The following is a 23,459-nucleotide window of genomic DNA, read 5'->3' as shown; positions in this document are numbered from 1 at the left end:
ACCACACATCTAGTTAAGTTCCTTAAGGGGTCTAGTTTCCAAAATGGGGTCAGTTGTGGGGGGTTTCCACTGTTTAGGCACATCAGGGGCTCTCTAAACGTGACATGGCATCCGATCTCAATTCCAGCCAATTCTGCATTGAAAAAGTCAAACGGCGCTCCTTCTCTTCCAATCTCTGCGGTGCGCCCAAACAGTGGTTTACTCCCACATATGGGGTATCGGCGTATTCAGGAGAAATTGCACAACAACATTTATGGTAAATTTCTGTTTTTACACTTGTGAAAATAAAAAAAAATGGTTCTGAAGTAAAATGTTTGCAAAAAAAAAGTTAAATGTTAATTTTTTCCTTCCACATTGCTTCAGTTCCTGTGAAGCACGTAAAGGGTTAATAAACTTCTTGAATGTGGTTTAGAGCAGCTTGAGGGGTGCAGTTTTTAGAATGGTGTCACACTTGGTTATTTTCTATCATATAGACCCCTCAAAATGACTTCAAATGTGATGTGGTCCCTAAAAAAAATGGTGTTGTAAAAATGAGAAATTGCTGGTCAACTTTTAACCCTTATAACTCCCTAACCCAAAAAAATTTTGTTTCCAAAATTGTGCTGATGTAAAGTAGACATGTGGGAAATGTTATTTATTAACAATTTTTTGTGACATATCTCTCTGATTTAAGGGGATAAAAATACAAAGTTTGAAAATTGCAAAATTTTTAAATTTTTTGCCATATTTCTGGTTTTTTCATAAATCATCGCAAGTAATATCGAAGAAATGGTACCACTAACATGAAGCACAATATGTCACGAAAAAACAGTCTCAGAATCAGCAGGATCCGTTGAAGCGTTCCAGAGTTATAACCTCATAAAGTAACAGTGGTCAGAATTGTAAAAATTGGCCTGGTCATTAAGTACCAAATTGGCTCTGTCACTAAGGGGTTAAACTTCATACTGAGGCGCTGAGCTCGGCGGTTACACTTCATGCTGAGGCGCTGAGCTCGGCGGTTACTCTTCATACTTAGCTCGGTGGTTACACTTCATACTGAGTCGCTGAGCTGGGCGGCTACACTTCATACTGAGGCGCTGAGCTCAGCGGTTACACTTCATACTGAGGCGCTGAGCTGGGCGGTTACACTTCATACTGAGGCGCTGAGCTGGGTGGTTACACTTCATACTGAGGCGCTGAGCTCGGCGGTTACACTTCATACTGAGGCGCTGAGCTCGGCGGTTACATTTCATACTGAGGTGCTGAGCTGGGCGGTTACATTTCATACTGAGGCGCTGAGCTCGGCGGTTACACTTCATGCTGAGGCGCTGAGCTCGGCGGTTACTCTTCATACTTAGCTCGGTGGTTACACTTCATACTGAGTCGCTGAGCTGGGCGGCTACACTTCATACTGAGGCGCTGAGCTCAGCGGTTACACTTCATACTGAGGCGCTGAGCTGGGCGGTTACACTTCATACTGAGGCGCTGAGCTGGGTGGTTACACTTCATACTGAGGCGCTGAGCTCGGCGGTTACACTTCATACTGAGTCGCTGAGCTCGGCGGTTACATTTCATACTGAGGTGCTGAGCTGGGTGGTTACATTTCATACTGAGGCGCTGAGCTCGGCGGTTACACTTCATGCTGAGGCGCTGAGCTCTGCGGTTACTCTTCATACTTAGCTCTGCGGTTACACTTCATTCTGAGGGACTGAGCTCTGCAGTTACTCTTCATACTTAGCTCGCCGGCTACACTTCATACTGAGGCGCTGAGGTGGGTAGTTACACTTCATACTGAGGCACTGAGCTCGGCGGTTACTCTTCATGCTGAGGCGCTGAGCTCTGCGGTTACTCTTCATACTTAGCTCGGCGGTTACACTTCATACTGATGCGCTGAGCTGTGTGGTTACACTTCATACTGAGGCGCTGAACTCGGCGGTTACACTTCATGCTGAGGCGCTGAGCTGGGCAGCTACACTTCATACTGAGGCACTAAGCTCAGCGGGTTACACTTCACACTGAGGCGCTGAGCTGGGCGGTTACACTTCATACTGAGGCGCTGAGCTCTGCGGTTACTCTTCATACTGAGGCGCTGAGCTCAGCGGTTACACTTCATACTGAGGCGCTGAGCTGGGCCGTTACACTTCATACTGAGGCGCTGAGGTCGGCGGTTACACTTCATGCTGAGGCGCTGAGCTCTGCGGTTACTCTTCATACTGAGGCTCTGAGCTCGGCGGTTACATTTCATACTGAGGCGCTGAGCTGGGCGGTTACACTTCATACTGAGGCACTGAGCTCGGCGGTTACACTTCATGCTGAGGCGCTGAGCTCGGCGGTTACTCTTCATACTTAGCTTGGCAGTTACACTTCATGCTGAGGCGCTGAGCTCGGCGGTTACACTTCATGCTGAGGCGCTGAGCTCTGCGGTTACTCTTCATACTTAGCTCGGTGGTTACACTTCATACTGAGGCGCTGAGCTGGGTGGTTACACTTCATACTGAGGCGCTGAGCTCGGCGGTTACATTTCATACTGAGGCGCTGAGCTCGGCGGTTACTCTTGTGTTGTGAACTCTTTTTTTGGGCTCCCTCTGGTGGTCACAAGCGGTACTGTGTAGTGTTGTCTTTCTGCAGGTTGTAGCATCAGCTGGTTCGTTATCCTGGTTGGTTTCCTATTTAGCTCACTTGTATACTCAGTTCCTTGCCTGCTATCAATGTATTCAGTGCTCTTCAGATTCCTTGTGTCTACCTTGCTCCCAGTCTCTCCAAGACAAGCTAAGTTTTTGTTTGATAATTTTTTGATTATCAGCGTTCATTATGTTTTTAGTCCAGCTCGCTAAAATGTGATTTCCTCGCTTGCTGGTTGCTCTAGGGGACTGAGTTTCTCCCCCCACACCGTTAGTTGGTGTGGGGGTTCTTGAAATCTCAGAGTGGATATTTTGTAAGGGTTTTTTACTGACCGCATAGATTCCCTTCTGCTTTCTGCTATCTAGTATTAGTGGGCCTCATTTGCTGAATCTGCTTTCACCCCTGTGTATGTGCCTTCCTCTTACTTCACCGTTATTATTTGTTGGGGGCTTCTATATCTTTGGGGATTATTTCTTTGGAGGCAAGAGAGGTCTTTCTTTCTCTCTAGGGGTAGTTAGTTCCTCAGGCTGGCTCGAGACGTCTAGAATTTTTAGGCACGTTCACCGGCTACTTCTAGTGTGTTTGGATAGGTTCAGATTTGCGGTCAGTCCAGTTTGCACCTCCCTAGAGCTTGTCCTACGTTTGTTACTTAGCTGGAGTAATTTGTGATCCTCAACCACTAAGGATCATAACAGTATAGCAGGCCAAAAAGTGTTTAATGCATCGCAGAAGTGGGATAAAAAGAAGACCTGAGTACTTTTTTTTTTCCTCCCGCTTTTCCTTTGCTGCAGTCTGTTTAGCTTCTTTCATCCCCTTGAACTCTGGGTGGTTTTGAGCTCAGCTGCAGACATGAATGTTCAGACTCTGACTTCTAGTGTGGATCATCTTACTGCACGGGTGCAAAGTATTCAGGATTTTGTTATTCATAGCCCTATGTCAGAACCAAAGATACCCATTCCTGAATTGTTTTCTGGAGATAGATCTAGGTTTCTAAATTTTAAGAATAATTGTAAGTTATTTCTATCTCTGAGACCTCGTTCCTCTGGTGATTCCGCTCAGCAAGTTAAAATTGTTATCTCCTTGTTGCGTGGCGACCCTCAAGATTGGGCTTTCTCTCTGGCGCCAGGAGATCCTGCATTGCTTAATGTAGATGCATTTTTTCTGGCTCTTGGACTGCTTTATGAGGAGCCTAATCTTGAGAATCAGGCAGAAAAAGCGTTGCTGGCTATCTCTCAAGGTCAGGATGAAGCAGAGGTGTATTGTCAAAAATTTCGGAAATGGTCGGTGCTTACTCAATGTAATGAGTGTGCCCTGGCTGCAAATTTCAGAGAAGGTCTTTCTGAGGCCGTTAAGAATGTTATGGTGGGGTTTCCCACCCCTACAAGTCTGAGTGATTCTATGGCTTTAGCCATTCAGGTTGATCGGCGTTTGCGGGAGCGCAAATCTGCTCATCCTTTGGCGGTATTTTCTGGACAGAGACCTGAGTCTATGCAGTGTGACCGAACTCTGACCAGAATTGAGCGACAAAGTCATAGACGTCAAAATGGGTTGTGCTTTTACTGTGGTGATTCTACTCATGTTATCTCAGCATGCTCTAAACGCTTAAAAAAAATCGCTAAACCTGTCACCATTGGTACTATGCAGCCTAAATTTATTTTGTCTGTTACTTTGATTTGTTCTTTGTCGTCCTACCCGGTTATGGCTTTTGTGGATTCGGGTGCTGCCCTGAATCTGATGGATTTGTCGTTTGCCAGGCGCTGTGGTTTTGTCCTGGAGCCTTTGGAATTTCCTATTCCTCTGATGGGAATTGATGCTACGCCATTGGCTGAGAATAAGCCTCAGTATTGGACGTAAATGACCATGTGCATGACTCCCGTACATCAGGAGGTGATTCGCTTTCTTGTTCTGCATAGTTTGCATGATGTTGTCGTTTTGGGTCTGCCATGGCTGCAAGCTCATAATCCAGTTTTAGATTGGAAAGCTATGTCTGTGTCAAGTTGGGGTTGTCAGGGAATTCATGGCGATACTCCATTGGTGTCTATTGCTTCTTCCACTCCTTCTGAGGTCCCTGAGTTTTTGTCTGACTACCAGGATGTATTTGATGAGCCCAGGTCCAGTGCCCTGCCCCCTCATAGGGATTGTGACTGTGCTATAAATTTAATTCCTGGTAGTAAATTCCCTAAGGGACGACTTTTTAATTTGTCTATACCAGAGCATGCCGCGATGCGGAGTTATATAAAGGAGTCTTTGGAGAAGGGACATATTCGCCCATCCTCTTCCCCTCTTGGTGCAGGATTTTTTTTTGTGGCCAAGAAGGACGGTTCTTTGAGACCTTGTATAGATTATCGTCTTCTGAATAAAATTACAGTCAAATTTCAGTATCCTTTGCCACTATTGTCTGATTTGTTTGCTCGGATTAAGGGTGCCAGTTGGTTCACCAAGATAGATCTCCGTGGTGCGTATAACCTTGTGCGCATTAAGCAGGGAGATGAATGGAAAACAGCATTTAATACGCCCGAAGGCCATTTTGAGTACTTAGTGATGCCTTTTGGACTCTCTAATGCTCCTTCTGTGTTTCAGTCCTTCATGCATGACATCTTCCGAGAATATCTGGATAAATTTATGATTGTTTATCTGGATGACATTTTGGTCTTTTCTGATGATTGGGAGTCCCATGTGAAGCAGGTCAGGATGGTGTTTCAGGTCCTGCGTGCTAATGCTTTATTTGTGAAGGGCTCAAAATGCCTCTTCGGAGTACAGAAGGTCTCCTTTTTGGGTTTTATTTTTTCTCCTTCTACTGTGGAGATGGACCCAGTCAAGGTCCAGGCTATTCATGATTGGACTCAGCCCACGTCTGTTAAGAGTCTTCAGAAGTTCTTGGGTTTTGCTAATTTTTACCGTCGTTTCATCGCTAATTTTTCTAGCGTGGTTAAACCTTTGACGGATTTGACCAAGAAGGGTTCTGATGTGACTAATTGGTCTCCTGCGGCCGTGGAGGCCTTTCGGGAGCTGAAGCTCCGGTTTTCTTCAGCTCCAGTCTTATGTCAGCCAGATGTCTCTCTCCCCTTCCAGGTCGAGGTTGATGCTTCTGAGATTGGAGCAGGGGCTGTTTTGTCTCAGAGAAGCTCTGAGGGCTCTGTGATGAAGCCATGTGCTTTCTTTTCAAGAAAGTTTTCGCCTGCCGAGCGGAATTATGATGTTGGTAATCGGGAGTTGTTGGCTATGAAGTGGGCATTTGAGGAGTGGCGACATTGGCTCGAAGGAGCTAAACATCGTGTGGTGGTCTTGACTGATCACAAAAATCTGATTTACCTTGAATCTGCCAAGCGCCTGAATCCTAGACAGGCTCGTTGGTCGTTTCTTTTTCTCCCGTTTCAACTTCGTGGTCTCATACCTGCCTGGTTCGAAGAACGTGAAAGCTGATGCACTTTCTAGGAGTTTTGTGCCTGACTCTCCGGGAGTTTCTGAGCCGGCTGGTATTCTCAGAGAGGGAGTGATTTTGTCTGCCATTTCCCCAGATTTGCGACGAGTGCTGCAGAAGTTTCAGGCGGATAGACCTGACCGTTGTCCACCAGAGAGACTGTTTGTCCCGGATAGATGGACCAGCAGAGTTATTTCCGAGGTTCATTCTTCGGTGTTGGCGGGTCATCCTGGGATTTTTGGTACCAGAGATTTGATGGCTAGGTCCTTCTGGTGGCCTTCCTTGTCGCGGGATGTGCGTTCCTTTGTGCAGTCTTGTGGGATTTGTGCTCGGGCTAAGCCTTGCTGTTCTCGTGCCAGCGGTTTGCTTTTGCCTTTGCCTGTTCCGAAAAGGCCTTGGACGCACATTTCCATGGATTTTATTTCGGATCTTCCAGTATCTCAGAGAATGTCTGTCATCTGGGTGGTGTGTGATCGTTTTTCCAAGATGGTCCATTTGGTGCCCTTGCCTAAGTTGCCTTCTTCCTCCGATTTGGTTCCTCTATTTTTTCAGAATGTGGTTCGCTTGCACGGCATTCCTGAAAATATTGTGTCTGATAGAGGATCCCAGTTTGTGTCCAGGTTTTGGCGGACTTTTTGTGCTAAGATGGGCATTGATTTGTCTTTTTCGTCGGCCTTCCATCCTCAGACTAATGGCCAAACCGAGCGAACTAATCAGACGTTGGAAACTTATTTGAGGTGTTTTGTTTCTGCTGATCAGGATGATTGGGTGACTTTTTTGCCTTTGGCCGAGTTTGCCCTTAATAATCGGGCTAGTTCTGCTACTTTGGTTTCGCCTTTTTTCTGCAATTCTGGTTTCCATCCTCGTTTTTCCTCGGGTCAGGTTGAGCCGTCTGACTGTCCTGGGGTGGATTCTGTGGTGGATAGGTTGCAGCAGATTTGGAACCATGTGGTGGACAATTTGAGGTTGTCACAGGAGAAGGCTCAGCGCTTTGCCATCTGCCGCCGCGGTGTGGGTCCCCGACTTCGTGTTGGGGATTTGGTGTGGCTGCCTTTTCGGTATGTTCCTATGAAGGTCTCCTCTCCTAAATTCAAGCCTCGCTTCATCGGTCCTTATAAGATCTTGGAAATCCTTAACCTGGTGTCTTTTCGTTTGGATCTCCCAGCATCGTTTGCCATTCATAATGTGTTCCATAGGTCTTTGTTGCGGAGGTATGTGGTACCTGTGGTTCCTTCTGTTGAGCCTCCTGCTCCGGTGCTGGTCGAGGGCGAATTGGAGTACGTGGTGGAGAAGATTTTGGATTCTCGTATCTCTAGACGGAGGCTTCAGTATTTGGTTAAGTGGAAGGGCTATGGTCAGGAGGATAATTCCTGGGTTGTCGCCTCTGATGTTCATGCGGCCGATTTGGTTCGTGCCTTCCACGCGGCTCATCCTGATCGCCCTGAGGGTCTTGATGAGGGTTCGGTGACCCCTCCTCAAGGAGGGGGTACTGTTGTGAACTCTATTTTTGGGCTCCCTCTGGTGGTCACAAGCGGTACTGTGTAGTGTTGTCTTTCTGCAGGTTGCAGCATCAGCTGGTTCGTTATCCTGGTTGGTTTCCTATTTAGCTCACCTGGATACTCAGTTCCTTGCCTGCTATCAATGTATTCAGTGCTCTTCAGATTCCTTGTGTCTACCTTGCTCCCAGAGTCTCCAAGACAAGCTAAGTTTTTGTTTGATCATTTTTTGATTATCAGCGTTCATTATGTTTTTAGTCCAGCTCGCTAAAATGTGATTTCCTCGCTTGCTGGTTGCTCTAGGGGACTGAGTTTCTCCCCCCACACCGTTAGTTGGTGTGCGGGTTCTTGAAATCTCAGAGTGGATATTTTGTAAGGGTTTTTTACTGACCGCATAGATTCCCTTTTCTATTTTCTGCTATCTAGTATTAGTGGGCCTCATTTGCTGAATCTGCTTTCACCCCTGTGTATGTGCCTTCCTCTTACTTCACCGTTATTATTTGTTGGGGGCTTCTATATCTTTGGGGATTATTTCTCTGGAGGCAAGAGAGGTCTTTCTTTCTCTCTAGGGGTAGTTAGTTCCTCAGGCTGGCTCGAGACGTCTAGGATTTTTAGGCACGTTCACCGGCTACTTCTAGTGTGTTTGGATAGGTTCAGATTTGCGGTCAGTCCAGTTTGCACCTCCCTAGAGCTTGTCCTACGTTTGTTACTTAGCTGGAGTAATTTGTGATCCTCAACCACTAAGGATCATAACACTCTTCATACTGAGGCGCTGAGCTCGGCGGTTACATTTCATAGTGAGGCTCTGAGATCGGCATTTACATTTCATAGTGAGGCGATGAGCTCGGCGGTTACATTTCATACTGAGGCGCTGAGCTCGGCGGTTACTCTTCATACTGAGGCGCTGAGCTGATTGCACATCTGAGATGACCACTGCTAATATCTGCCATTCTCTGTTCTCCAAACCATGAAATATTATATCTGTGATGTCACCACTAGGGGGCGGGGCTGAGAACCACGCAGAATACACAGGCCGATTGTCAGCAGTAATTGATGACGAGGGCAGGAGGATTATAGTGGCTACATGCAGATGTTGCTATTATTCCGGGATTGTGGAAAGCTGAGTGTTGCAGTAATGGCTCCAGGGGTGACACATTAGCCAATATTTAGGCTCCTGCATCTTATTCCCGGAGTTCTCCTCTTGTCAGGGAGAGGGGGGGCTCAGCTACTGTTTCTGATTTTAGTGTTGGGAGAGACCGTGCTCCTCACCCCCACTCGCCCACACACTCGCCCCGACTCCCATACATCGCCTGCAGCGTCACCAGGTTTAATGCGATGAATTTATGTAAAGTCACAGTGTGGACAGGGAATTCATGGCGGCTGCTGCTGCTGATGACTCATGGAGGGGGCTGCAGGGACCTCAACATTTACATCTCTGCTTCCATTAACTCTTATATAGGTCACATGTAAGAGAGCGAAACAAGGGGAAGGAAAATGTCCGTAGTCTGTGCAGATTAGCCCCATGCAGACTGAGGCAGCCTCATTGTCCCCCTTGACATCACTCTGTATTGTGACCGCACTTACAGTACAGAGCTCCATAGTGTGACCACTCTTACAGTACAGAGCTCCATAGTGTGACCGCTCTTACAGTACAGAGCTCTATAGTGTGACCGCTCTTACAGTACAGAGCTCTATAGTGTGACCGCTCTTACAGTACAGAGGTCTATAGTGTGACCACTCTTACAGTACAGAGCTCTATGGCGTAACCTCTCTTACACTACAGAGCTCTATAGTGTGATCACTTTTACAGTACAGAGCTCCATAGTGTGACCGCTCTTACAGTACAGAACTCTATATTGTGACCGCTCTTACAGTGCAGAGCTCCATAGTGTGACCGCTCTTACAATACAGAGCTCTGTAGTGTAACCACTCTTACAGTACAGAGCTCCATAGTGTGAACGCTCTTACAGTACAGAGCTCTATAGTGTGACCGCTCTTACAGTAAAGAGCTCTATAGTGTGACCGCTCTTACAGCACAGAGCTCTATAGTGTGACCACTCTTACAGTACAGAGCTCTATAGTGTAACCTCTCTTACACTACAGAGCTCTATAGTGTGATCACTCTTACAGTACAGAGCTCCATAGTGTGACCGCTCTTACAGTGCAGAGCTCCATAGTGTGACTGCTCTTACAGTACAGAGCTCTATAGTGTGACCACTCTTACAGTACAGAGCTCTATAGTGTGACCATAGATGAGGGACAAAAAATGAAGCCCAAAAAAGAAACCTTCTGCACCCCAAAGAGGCACTTAGGCACCGGTTAAGGTTCAGGCCATTTATGATTGGATTCAACCCACATCCGTGAAGAGCCTTCAGAAATTTTTGGGTTTTGCAAATTTTTATCGCCGTTTCATTGCTCATTTCTCCAGCGTGGTTAAACCCTTGACCGATTTGACGAAGAAAGGCACTAATGTGGCGAATTGGTCCTCTGCGGCTGTCTCTGCCTTTCAGGAGCTTAAACGCCGATTTACTTCTGCTCCGGTGTTGCGCCAACCGGATGTTTCCCTTCCGTTTCAGGTTGAGATTGATGCCTCTGAGATTGGGGCAGGGGCCGTTTTGTCTCAGAGGGATTCTGTGGGTTCCTTGATGAAACCGTGTGCCTTCTTCTCCCGCAAGTTTTCGCCTGCTGAACGCAATTATGATGTCGGCAATCGGGAGTTGTTGGCTTTGAAGTGGGCGTTTGAGGAGTGGTGACATTGGCTTGAGGGAGCTAAGCATCGTATTGTGGTCCTAACTGATCATAAGAATCTGATTTACCTCGAGTCTGCCAAACGGCTGAGTCCTAGACAGGCTCGATGGTCCTTGTTTTTTTCCAGTTTTGATTTCGTGGTTTCGTATCTTCCGGGTTCTAAGAATATTAAGGCTGATGCCCTTTCTAGGAGTTTTTTGCCTGATTCTCCTGAGGTCCTTGAACCGGTCGGCATTCTGAAAGAAGGGGTGGTCCTTTCTGCCATTTCCCCTGATTTACGGCGGGTTCTTCAGGAATTTCAGGCTGACAGACCTGACCGCTGTCCTGTGGGGAAATTGTTTGTTCCTGACAGATGGAATAGTAGAGTGATTTCTGAGGTTCACTGTTCCGTGTTGGCTGGTCATCCTGGTATTTTTGGTACCAGAGATTTGGTTGGTAGGTCCTTTTGGTGGCCTTCCTTGTCGTGTGATGTGCGTTCTTTTGTGCAGTCCTGTGGGACTTGTGCGCGGGCCAAGCCTTGTTGTTCCCGTGCTAGTGGGTTACTTTTGCCATTGCCGGTCCCTGAGAGGCCCTGGACGCATATTTCAATGGATTTTATTTCTGATCTTCCGGTTTCCCAGAGGATGTCGGTTATCTGGGTTGTTTGTGACCGGTTTTCTAAGATGGTTCATTTGGTGCCTTTGCCTAAATTGCCTTCCTCTTCAGATTTGGTTCCGTTGTTTTTTCAGCATATGGTTCGTTTGCATGGTATTCCGGAGAATATTGTGTCCGACAGAGGTTCCCAGTTTGTTTCTAGGTTTTGGCGGGCCTTTTGTGCTAGGCTGGGCATTGATTTGTCTTTTTCTTCTCCATTTCATCCTCAGACAAATGGCCAGACCGAGCAAACTAATCAGACCTTGGAGACCTATTTGAGATGCTTTGTGTCTGCTGATCAGGATGATTGGGTGGCCTTTTTGCCATTGGCCGAGTTTGCCCTTAATAATCGGGCTAGTTCAGCTACTTTGGTTTCGCCTTTCTTTTGTAATTTTGGTTTTCATCCTCGTTTTTCTTCTGGGCAGGTTGAGCCTTCTGACTGTCCTGGTGTGGATTCTGTGGTTGACAGGTTGCAGCAGATTTGGGCTCATGTGGTGGACAATTTGGTGTTGTCTCAGGAGGAGGCTCAACGTTTTGCTAACCGTCGTTGGTGTGTTGGTTCCTGGCTTCGGGTTGGGGATCTGGTTTGGTTGTCTTCTCGTCATGTTCCTATGAAGGTTTCTTCCCCGAAGTTTAAGCCTCGGTTTATTGGTCCTTATAGGATTTCTGGGATTATTAATCCGGTGTCTTTTCGATTGGCGCTTCCGGCCTCTTTTGCTATCCATAATGTCTTCCATAGATCTTTATTGCGGAAATATGTGGTGCCCGTTGTTCCCTCTGTTGATCCTCCGGCCCCTGTGTTGGTTGATGGGGAGTTGGAGTATGTGGTTGAGAAGATTTTGGATTCTCGTTTTTCGAGGCGGAGGCTTCAGTACCTTGTCAAATGGAAGGGTTATGGCCAGGAGGATAATTCTTGGGTTTTTGCTTCTGATGTCCATGCTGCTGATTTGGTCCGTGCCTTTCATCTGGCTCGTCCTGATCAGCCTGGGGGCGCTGGTGAGGGTTCGGTGACCCCTCCTCAAGGGGGGGGTACTGTTGTGAATTCTGCTTTTGGGTTCCCTCCGATGGTGGTAGGTGGTAATGCAGTTGTCCCTGAGTTGCAGTCCTGGTCAGGTGTTTCTGCTGATTGCAGTTCTGACTGGGGTATTTAGGTGTGCAGGATCCATTAGTCCTTGCCAGTTGTCAATTGTTGTTGGGAGGTGTTGGACCTCTGCCTGGTTCCTCCTGCCTTTCTGCCAAATCAGCAAAGATAAGTGTCTTTTTTTTTCTGTGGCACACATGCTGTGTGCTTCATGATTCAGTGCTATTCTTTTGTGTTTTCTTGTCCAGCTTAGATTGTGTCAGTATTTTCTCAGTCTTGTTGGATTCTCTGGGGTTGCAGATATTCATTCCACGTCTTTAGTTAGATTGTGGAATTTTTTGTATTATCTGCTGTGGATATTTTTTGAAGGGTTTTAATACTGACCGCCTAGTATTCTGTCCTATCCTTTCCTATTTAGCTAGAGTGGCCTCTTTTGCTAAATCTTGTTTTCTGCCTGCGTGTGTCTTTTCTTCTCCTACTCACAGTCAATATTTGTGGGGGCTGCCTATCCTTTGGGGTTCTGCTCTGAGGCAAGGTAGTATTCCTATTTCCATCTATAGGGGTATTTAGTCCTCCGGCTGTGTCGAGGTGTCTAGGGTTTGTTACGCACACCCCACGGCTACTTCTAGTTGCGGTGTTAGTTCAGGATCTGCAGTCAGTATAGTTTCCACCTACTCCAGAGAAAGTTTCATGCGGCTCCAAGGTCACCTGATCATAACAAACCTCTCAGTACAGATCTCTATACTGTAACCTCTCACAGTACAGAGCTCTATAGTGTGACCGCTCTTACAGTATAGAGCTCTATAGTGTTACCGCTTACAGTACAGAGATCCATAGTGTGACCGCTCTTACAGTACAGAGCTCCATAGTGTGACCGCTCTTACAGTACAGAGCTCTTTAGTGTGACTGCTCTTACAGTACAGAGCTATATAGTGTGACTGCTCTTACAGTACAAAGCTCCATAGTGTGACCGCTCTTACAGTACAGAGCTCCATAATGTGACCGCTCCTATAGTACAGAGCTCTATAGTGTGACCGCTCTTACAGTACAGAGCTCCATAGTGTGACCGCTCTTACAGTACAGAGCTCCATGGTGTGACCGCTCCTATAGTACAGAGCTCTATAGTGTGACCGCTTACAGTACAGAGCTCCATAGGGTGACCGCTCTTACAGTACAGAGCTCCATAGTGTAACCGCTCTTACAGTACAGAGCTCCATAGTGTGACCGCTCTTACAGTACAGAGCTCTATAGTGTGACCTGTCATGGTTCCCAATGGCAGGGACATAGGCAAAAACAAGACTAGCTCTAGGAAGATGGAATCTAAGCTGACCGCGATGCTGAACCTCACGCACAACTACCAGTGGCCGGGGAACGTACCTGCGTTTTATCCCTAGACGTCTCGCACCAGCCGGAGATCTAGCTACCCCTAATAGAGGAAACACAGACCTGGCTTGCCTCCAGAGAAAACCCCAAAGTGATAGTAGCCCCCAACATATAATGACGGTTAGTTAAGAGGAAAACACATACGCAGGATGAATACAGGTTCAGCAAAGAGAGGCCCATTAACTAGATAGCAGAAAATACAAAAGTGGACTTCGCGGTCAACTCAAAACCCTACAAAATACCATCCTGAAATGACTTTAAACTCCGGTATCAACTCATGACACCGGAGTGGTCATTTCAGTTCACTAGAGCTTCCAGCAGCAAGATTCATATAAATGCCCGCAAAACCTGAAAAACCTTCCTGACCTGTTGAACATGCGACTCCCAGTCATCAGAAAAAATCAAAATATCATCCAAATACACAATCATAAATTTATCCAGATATTCACGGAAAATATTGTGCATAAAGGACTGAAAGACTTAAGGGGCATTAGAAAGACCAAAAGGCATCACCAGATACTCAAAATGGCCCTCGGGCGTATTAAATGCAGTTTTCCACTCATCTCCCTGCTTAATCCGCACCAAATTATACGCACCCCGAAGGTCAATCTTAGAGAACCACCTTGCCTCCTTAATACGAGCAAACAAATCAGTCAACAGTGGCAAAGGATACTGATATTTGACCGTAATCTTATTCAACAGCCGATCAATACAAGGCCTCAGGGAACCATCCTTTTTACCCACGAAAAAAAAACCTGCTCCTAAAGGGGATGAGGATGGACGGATATGTCCTTTTTCCAAGGACTCCTTAATATACTCTCGCATAGCAGCATGCTCTGGCACAGACAGATTGAACAAACGACCTTTAGGAAACTTGGTGCCAGGAATCAACTCTATAGCACAATCACACTCCCTGTGAGGAGGGAGCGAACTAAGTTTAGGCTCCTCAAAAACATCACAGTAATCAGACAAAAATGCCGGAACCTCAGAGGGAGTAGATGAAGCAATGGAAACCAAAGGTACTTCCCCATGAGCCCCCTGACATCCCCAGCTTAATACGGACAATGTTTTCCAGTCAAGAACTGGGTTATGAGTTTGTAACCATGGCAAACCAAGCACTAAAACATCATGCAAATTATGCAACACAAGGAATCGAATCACCTCCTGATGGTCTGGAGTCATACACATAGTCACTTGTGTCCAGTATTGAGGTTTATTCCTAGCCAATGGTGTGGAGTCAATACCCTTCAAAGGGATAGGGACTTCCAGAGGTTCTAGACTAAACCCACAGCGCCTGGCAAAGGACCAATCCATAAGACTCAGGGCGGCGCCAGAATCCACATAGGCATTCGCGGTAATAGATGATAACGAACAAATCAAGGTCACAGACAAAATAAACTTAGACTGCAAAGTGCTAACTGCAAAAGACTTATCAACCCTTTTTGTGCGTTTAGAGCATGCTGATATAACATGAGCAGAATCGCCACAATAGAAGCACAACCCATTTTTACGCCTATAATTCTGCCGTTCACTTCTGGACAGAATTCTATCACATTGCATATTCTCCGGTGCCTGCTCAGAAGACACCGCCAAATGGTGCACAAGTTTGCGCTCCCGTAAACGCCGGTCAATCTGAATAGCCATTGTCATGGACTCATTCAGACCTGTGGGCGTAGGAAACCCCACCATGACATCTTTAACGGCGTCAGAGAGACCCTCTCTGAAATTCGCCGCCAGGGCGCACTCATTCCACTGAGTAAGCACAGACCATTTTCGAATTTTTTGACAATATATCTCAGCTTCATCATGCCCTTGAGAGATGGCTATCAAGGCTTTTTCAGCCTGAATCTCCAAATTAGGTTCCTCATAGAGCAACCCCAACGCCAGAAAAAACGCATCCACATTGAGCAACGCAGGGTCCCCTGGCGCCAAAGCAAATGCCCAATTCTGGGGGTCACCCCGCAGCAAGGAAATAACAATCTTAACCTGCTGAGCGGGGTCTCCAGCGGAGTAAGATCTCAGAGAAAGATACAATTTACAATTGTACTTAAAATTCAAAAAACGAGATCTATCTCCAGAAAAAAACTCTGGTATAGGAATTTTAGGTTCAGACATAGGAGCATGTATGACAAAGTCTTGTAAATTTTGAACCCTAGAAGCGAGATTATTCAGATTTGAAGCTAAACTCTGGATATCCATTTCTCAGCAGCTGAGATCTGAGCCATTCAGGGATTAAGAGGAGGGAAAAGCAGCAGACTGCAATTATGGCTAGCAGACTTCAGAGTTAAAAAAAAAAAAAAAAAAAAAAAGGTGTCAAAGACTTCTTTTCTCTTTTTCTTCAGCCACTGCACAACTACCAGTGGCCGGGGAACGTACCTGCGTTTTATCCCTAGACGTCTCGCACCAGCCGGAGATCTAGCTACCCCTAATAGAGGAAACACAGACCTGGCTTGCCTCCAGAGAAAACCCCAAAGTGATAGTAGCCCCCAACATATAATGACGGTTAGTTAAGAGGAAAACACATACGCAGGATGAATACAGGTTCAGCAAAGAGAGGCCCACTAACTAGATAGCAGAAAATACAAAAGTGGACTTCGCGGTCAACTCAAAACCCTACAAAATACCATCCTGAAATGACTTTAAACTCCGGTATCAACTCATGACACCGGAGTGATCATTTCAGTTCACTAGAGCTTCCAGCAGCAAGATTCATATAAATGCACGCTGGACAAAAGGTACAACTGATCCAAATGGACGCTGGACAAAACTTTCACAAAAGGTACAGATGATCCAACTTATCTGAAACAGCAGACTTGGAGCAGGTAGCAAGTAACAGAGGAGCTCTGGTAACATTGATAGCCGGCAAGTAAATGACTGAGAAGCCAGACTATATAGGAAACTCCCATTTCCTGATGGGAACAGGTGCACTGGAGATAAAAGACAGAAGTCAACCAGTACCACCAGTAGCCACTAGAGGGAGCCCACAAACAGAATTCACAACAGTGACCGCTCTTACAGTACAGAGCTCCATAGTGTGACCGCTCTTACAGTACAGAGCTCTATAGTGTGACCGCTCTTACAGTACAGAGCTCTATAGTGTGACCGCTCTTACAGTACAGAGCTCTATAGTGTAACCTCTCTTACACTACAGAGTTCTATAGTGTGATCACTGTTACAGTACAGAGCTCCATAGTGTGACCGCTCTTACAGTACAGAACTCTATATTGTGACCGCTCTTACAGTGCAGAGCTCCATAGTGTGACCGCTCTTACAGTACAGAGCTCCGTAGTGTAACCACTCTTACAGTACAGGGCTCCATAGTGTGAACGCTCTTACAGTACAGAGCTCTATAGTGTGACCGCTCTTACATTACAGAGCTCTATAGTGTGACTGCTCTTACAGTACAGAGCTCCATAGTGTGACTGCTCTTACAGTACAGAGCTCCATAGTGTGACCGCTCTTACAGTACAGAGCTCTATAGTGTGACCGCTCTTACAGTACCGAGCTCTATAGTGTGACCGCTCTTACAGTACAGAGCACCATAGTGTGACCGCTCTTACAGTACAAAGCTCCATAGTGTGACCGCTCTTACAGTACAGAGCTCCATAGTGTGACCGCTCCTATAGTACAGAGCTCTATAGTGTGACCGCTCTTACAGTACAGAGCTCCATAGTGTGACCGCTCTTACAGTACAGAGCTCCATAGTGTGACCGCTCTTACTGTACAGAGCTCCATAGTGTGACCGCTCCTATAGTACAGAGCTCTATAGTGTGACCGCTTACAGTACAGAGCTCCATAGTGTGACCGCTCTTACAGTACAGAGCTCTATAGTGTGACCGCTCCTTACAGTACAGAGCTCCATAGTGTGACCACTCTTACAGTACAGAGCTCTATAGTGTAACCTCTTACAGTATAGAGCTCTATAGTGTGACCGCTCTTACAGTATAGAGCTCTATAGTGTGACCGCTCTTACAGTACAGAGCTCCATAGTGTGACCGCTGTTACAGTACAGAGCTCCATAGTGTGACTGCTCTTACAGTGCAGAGCTCCATAGTGTGACCACTCTTACAGTACAGAGCTCTATAGTGTGACCGCTCCTTACAGTACAGAGCTCCATAGTGTGACCACTCTTACAGTACAGAGCTCTATAGTGTAACCTCTTACAGTATAGAGCTCTATAGTGTGACCGCTCTTACAGTATAGAGCTCTATAGTGTGACCGCTCTTACAGTATAGAGCTCCATAGTGTGACCGCTCTTACAGTACAGAGCTCCATAGTGTGACCGCTCTTACAATACAGAGCTCCATAGTGTGACCGCTCTTACAGTACAGAGCTCCATAATGTGACCGCTCTTACAGTGCAGAGCTCCATAGTGTTACCGCTCTTAGAGTACAGAGCTCTGTAGTGTAACCACTCTTACAGTACAAAGCTCCATAGTGTGACCGCTCTTATAAGTACAGAGCTCTATAGTGTGACTGCTCTTACAGTACAGAGCTCTATAGTGTGACCGCTTTTACAGTATAGAGCTCTATAGTGTGACCGCTTACAGTGCAGAGCTCCATAGTGTGACCACTCTTACAGTACAGAGCTCTATAGTGTGACCGCTCCTTACAGTACAGAGCTCCATAGTGTGACCACTCTTACAGTACAGAGCTCTATAGTGTAACCTCTTACAGTATAGAGCTCTATAGTGTGACCGCTCTTACAGTATAGAGCTCCATAGTGTGACCGCTCTTACAGTACAGAGCTCCATAGTGTGACCGCTCTTACAATACAGAGCTCCATAGTGTGACCGCTCTTACAGTACAGAGCTCCATAATGTGACCGCTCTTACAGTGCAGAGCTCCATAGTGTTACCGCTCTTAGAGTACAGAGCTCTGTAGTGTAACCACTCTTACAGTACAAAGCTCCATAGTGTGACCGCTCTTATAAGTACAGAGCTCTATAGTGTGACTGCTCTTACAGTACAGAGCTCTATAGTGTGACCGCTCTTACAGTACAGAGCTCCATTGTGTGACCACTCTTACTGTACAGAGCTCTATAGTGTAACTTCTCTTACAGTATAGAGCTCTATAGTGTGACCGCTTTTACAGTATAGAGCTCTATAGTGTGACCGCTTACAGTACAGAGCTCCATAGTGTGACCGCTCTTACAGTACAGAGCTCCATAGTGTGACCGCTCTTACAGTACAGAGCTCCATAGTGTGACCGCTCTTACAGTACAGAGCTCTATAGTGTGACCGCTCTTACAGTACAGAGCTCTATAGTGTGACCGCTCTTACAGTACAGAGCTCTATACTGTGACCGCTCTTACAGTACAGAGCTCTGTAGCGTGACCGCTCTTTCAGTACAGAGCTCTATAGTGTGACCACTCTTACAGTACAGAGCTCTATAGTGTGACCGCTCTTACAGTAGACACATAAGGGAGAATACATAGTGAAGCTTCTATATGTCTCCCGGGTTCCTCATTCTGCTCCCATGCATTTTGCTCAGGGCGGCCACGTGTGGATGATACAGACAGTGACTACAATGTGGGATGTGACAGAGGAGAAGGTGGCACAATGACATTATATCTACTGACAGATGCATTGTTGGCTCCGAGACTGTGCGGCGATCTCCCAGTCTGTGATTATCACACTTCGAGTTGACAGTTCAGTGTTGCGTATCCTCATTACCGTGTTAATTCGGCAGCATCTGAACCAGTGTGTACAAGGCCAATGTTCGGGGTCTCTGGGGTAAATTGGCGCTGATTGCAATAAGCATGCTGAAATCATCTGTAAGTGTAATGTTTAAGGGGTTGAATACTTTTGAATAGCACTGTTTGTGCACTTGTTAACATTCTCATTCTTTTATTACCCAGTAACGAGTGTTGGTAGTTAGTACGACCCCCCGAGATTAGTGACATGACAGGTTATCACAGGGGAACGCTTGAAGACGAGAATTCACAACAGGTAAATATAAAACCGCACAACGACGCCATGCAAGTGCAGTAAACCGTTTTGTCCTTTAGGATTGGAAGAATCGTTTTATGTATATGAACTTCACTGCGCCCACAGATTTCCGCATGTTATAACCTGACACGACTGTGCATCTCCGCATTTCATCACCGCCGATCGTCTTCGCCATCCTGACACTTATGCAGCGTAACATGCCGCGCTGACAGTGAATCTCGCTCACAGCCATCTGTGGTTATGAATATTTCAGGATGGTGTTTAGAGATGGAGGATTAAACTGTTTTTTGCTCCAGGAGGAATACATAACCAAAAATCCATCGCCCGGACGCAAATACGAAGGGCGAGTGATGAGGCGTTGTCCATGTACAATTACTGAATAGGAATTTAGGCATTGAGGTTAGTCCATAGGGAAGGGGGTTATCTATTTATTTGCATTAGTCTTTTAATTTATGGAATCCTTCCTATAGTCTCCTCATAATACTATAATTATACATACACTTTGATGTTTGGAATTTTTTCTTGCCCTTCCTTACATGCCCTACGTCCCCTACGGTATTCTTCGCTATCTATATACAGGTAGATTATGCTGTATTTAGGGGACGATGATTGGCACTTTATAAAAGAGACAGATTCTGAAACTGTATATGAGGAAAGTCTTGACACTGTATATAAAGGGCATTGTATGTAGGGGCAGAGGCCTAACACTATAGGGAGCTGATCACTAACACTATATATAGGGGCAGTGATCTGACATTGTATATACTTTTTCTGTATACGAGGGTATATTTCTGTATATGGGGGCAGGTGCCTGATATTTGACTTACACTACGGTTCCAAAGTTTAGGGTCACCCAGACAATTTTGTGTTTTCCATGAAAACGCATACTTTTATTAATCTAATGAGTTGCCAAATGAATGTAAAATCTCATCCAGACATTGACAAGGTTCAAAAAAAGATTTTTATTTGAAATAATAATTTTGTCCTTCAAACTTTGGTTTCGTCACAGAATGCTCCCTTTGCAACAATTCCAGCATTGCAGACCTTTGGCATTCTAGCAGTTAATTTGCTGAGGTAATCTGGAGAAAATTCCCCCCATGCTTCCAGAAGCCCCTCCACAAGTTGGTTTGGCTTAATGGCTACTTTTTGGCACCATACGGTCAAGCTGCTCCCATAAAAGCTCAATGGGGCTGAGATCTAGTGACTGCGCTGGCCGCTCCATTACAGATAGATACCAGCTGCCGGATTCTTCCCTAAATAGTTCCTGTATAATTTGGAGGTGTGCTTTTGGGTCCTTGTCCTGTTGTAGGATGAAATTGGCTCCAATCAAGCGCTGTCCACAGGGTATGGCATGGAGTTGCAAAATGGAGAGATAGCCTTCCTTATTCAAAATCCCTTTTACCTTGTACAAATCTCCCACTTTACAAGCAGCAAAGCAACCCCAGACCATCACATTACCTCCACCATGCTTGACAGATGGCGTCAGGCAGTCTTCCAGCATCTTTTCAGTTGTTTTGCGTCTCACAAATGTTCTTCTGTGTGATCCAAACACCTCAAGCTTGGATTCGCCTGTCCATAACACTTTTTTCCAATGTCTGTGTTCTTTTGTCCATATTAATCTTTTCCTTTTATTAGCCAGTCTCAGATATGGGTTTTTCTTTGCCACTTTGCCCTGACGTTGACACTGGCGTTTTGCCTGTACTATTTAATGAAGCTGCCAGTTCAGGAGCTGTCGATTTCTCAAACTACAGACTCTAATGTACTGGTCTTGTTGCTCAGTTGTGCAGCGGGGCCTCCCACTTCTCTTTCTACTCTGGTTAGAGCCTGTTTGTGCTCTTCTCTGAAGGGAGTAGTACACACCGTTGTAGGAAATCTTCAGTTTCTTGGCAATTTCTCGCATGGAATAGCCTTAATTTCTAAGAACAAAAATAGACTGTTGAGTTTCACATGAAAGTTCTTTTTTTTCTGGCCATTTTGAGACTTTAATGGAACCAACAAATGTAATGCTCCCGATTCTGAACTAGCTCAAAGGAAGGTCAAGTTTATAGGCTCTCTAATCAGCCAAACTGTTTTCAGCTGTGCTAGCATACTTGCACATCGGTTTTCAAGGGTATTCTAACCATCCATTAGCCTACTTACACAGTTAGCACACACAAAGTACCATAAGAACACTGGAGTGATGGTTGTTGGAAATGGGCCTCTATACACCTATGAAGATATTGCATTACAAACCAGACGTCTGCAGCTAAAATAGTCATTACCACATTAACAATGTATAGAGTGTATTTCTGAATCATTTAATGTTAGCTTCATTGGAAAAAACTGTGCTTTTCTTTAAAAATAAGGACATTTCTAAGTGTCCCTAAACTTTAGAACGGTAGTGTATGGAGCAAGCCAGCACTGTATACCAGAAGTTTCTGATACTGTTTATATGGGACTTGTTACCAGAACTGTATATAGTTGACAGATTCAACACTGTGTAGGAGTGGTGGAGATGATGTTCTACTGTCTGACACCCCAAGTGGTTAAATGTATTTTATAGTAATGTATGTTATCTTAAAGTAAACCCCCTGGGACTGAGTATAGCCTAGACAGGGTTAACTGTAACAGCTGGCGCAGATTGGGATGGGGCAACTGAGATTCAAGTGTCAGGTTCAGATGGAGAAAGTGTAGTGAAGTGATAGCAGTGGTTATAGGCAGTAGGCTGCTAGGGACAACTTGAGCCTGTTACTCGGGCAGTGGATTGCCATAGAACCCTTCCGTTTGAATCCGTCTATCAACCTGGAAACCTTGCAATGGACATCGGGGTCCCTGGGCGCACTAAGCCTGCAGAGCTGCAGGGAAAGATGGACTCAAACTCTCAGAGGCGGGAAGGAATAAAATCTGGGTGCGCTGCTTGTGGTGGAGAAAAATTCCTAGTGCTAGAGGAGTTAGCAAGAAGGTTATCTACCCACATAGAGAATCAGGGCTGAAGTTGTGTACGGTACCTGTGGGAAAGACTGTAACCCGTTGGGCCCTATACTATATGCTTCATTGTAATGACCGTAAACTGCCAAGTAAAAGTTAGACTGTTTTAACTAATTCCGTGTCCCATGGATTGTGTGCTGCAAAGGTTCTGGAAAATGAAAACCTGGAGCCAGTGGAGGCCCATGGGGCACAAGTAAGTGTGATGCACCCCACACACCGCAGCAGCGGGACTGGGACATGATTTTCCTGTAGGGTGCCAGAAGCAATAGCGCGCCCACGACTACCTCGCTCAGGCGACTTACAACTGTATATGTGGGCACATGCCGAAGACTATTTTTGGAGATTGCTAACACTGTTTATAAAGGCAATTACATGGCACTCTACATAGGGGTAGATTACCTGCACTGTACATAGTGAACAGATTGAAGCGTTGTATATAGGGGAAGATGACTGACTCTCCCTATATAGATACTGTGTACAGAGATAAGTGCCAAGCACTGTATTCTTCCATCTTTCTGTCTACAACTTCCGTCACGGAAATCCCGCGTCACTGATTGGTCTCGCCAGCTGCCTGTCATGGCTGCCGCGACCAATCAGCGACGGGCACAGTCCGATTAGTCCCTCCCTACTCCCCTGCAGTCAGTGCCTGGCGCCCGCTCCATACTCCCCGCAGTCAGTGCCAGGTGCCCGCTCCATACTCCCCTCACCGCTCACACAGGGTTAATGCCAGCGGTAACGTACCGCGCTATGCCGCGGGTAACGTTACCGCTGCTATTAACCCTGTGTGTCCCCAACTTTTTACTATTGATGCTGCCTATGCAGCGTCAATAGTAAAAACATCTAATATTAAAAATAATAAAAAAAAAAAAAACCTGCTATACTCACCCTCCGTAGTCCGACGATGCGCTCACGGCTGCTGCCATCTTCCGTTACCAGAGATGCTTTGCAAAATTACCCAGAAGACTTAGCGGTCTCGCGAGACCGCTAAGTCATCTGGGTAATTTCGCAATGCATCCTGGGAACGGAAGATGGCGGCAGCCGCGCGCATAGGGACAGCTTCGCTGGATCCCAGGGGGTGAGTATATAACTATTTTTTGTTTTAATTATCTTTTTTTAACTTGGATATGTGCCCACACTGCTATATACTACGTGAGCAGTGTTATATAGCGCGTGGGCTGC

The 23,459-nt window shown here is 46.0% G+C and overlaps 1 long non-coding RNA gene across 2 annotated transcripts in view; it reads left to right on the top strand.

Moving 5' to 3' along the window:
* LOC143806255 (uncharacterized) overlaps window positions 1-22,474 on the top strand; it is a 31,512-nt gene extending 9,038 nt beyond the window's left edge. The window contains exons 2-4 of one of the 2 annotated variants that reach the window (XR_013221417.1): window positions 19,223-19,313; window positions 19,610-19,712; window positions 22,426-22,474. This is a non-coding gene — a long non-coding RNA (uncharacterized LOC143806255). Of the gene's footprint in view, window positions 1-19,222; window positions 19,314-19,418; window positions 19,713-22,425 lie in introns of both variants that reach the window. The other variant, XR_013221416.1, reaches the window with a different exon arrangement.
* The last annotated feature ends 985 nt before the right edge of the window (window positions 22,475-23,459 follow it).

The sequence above is a fragment of the Ranitomeya variabilis genome, chromosome 2, assembly GCF_051348905.1.
Source record: "Ranitomeya variabilis isolate aRanVar5 chromosome 2, aRanVar5.hap1, whole genome shotgun sequence".
In the NCBI taxonomy this organism is placed as follows: domain Eukaryota; kingdom Metazoa; phylum Chordata; class Amphibia; order Anura; family Dendrobatidae; genus Ranitomeya; species Ranitomeya variabilis.
Note: the sequence above shows the minus strand (reverse complement) of the source record. Positions and strands in the feature narration are given on the sequence as shown.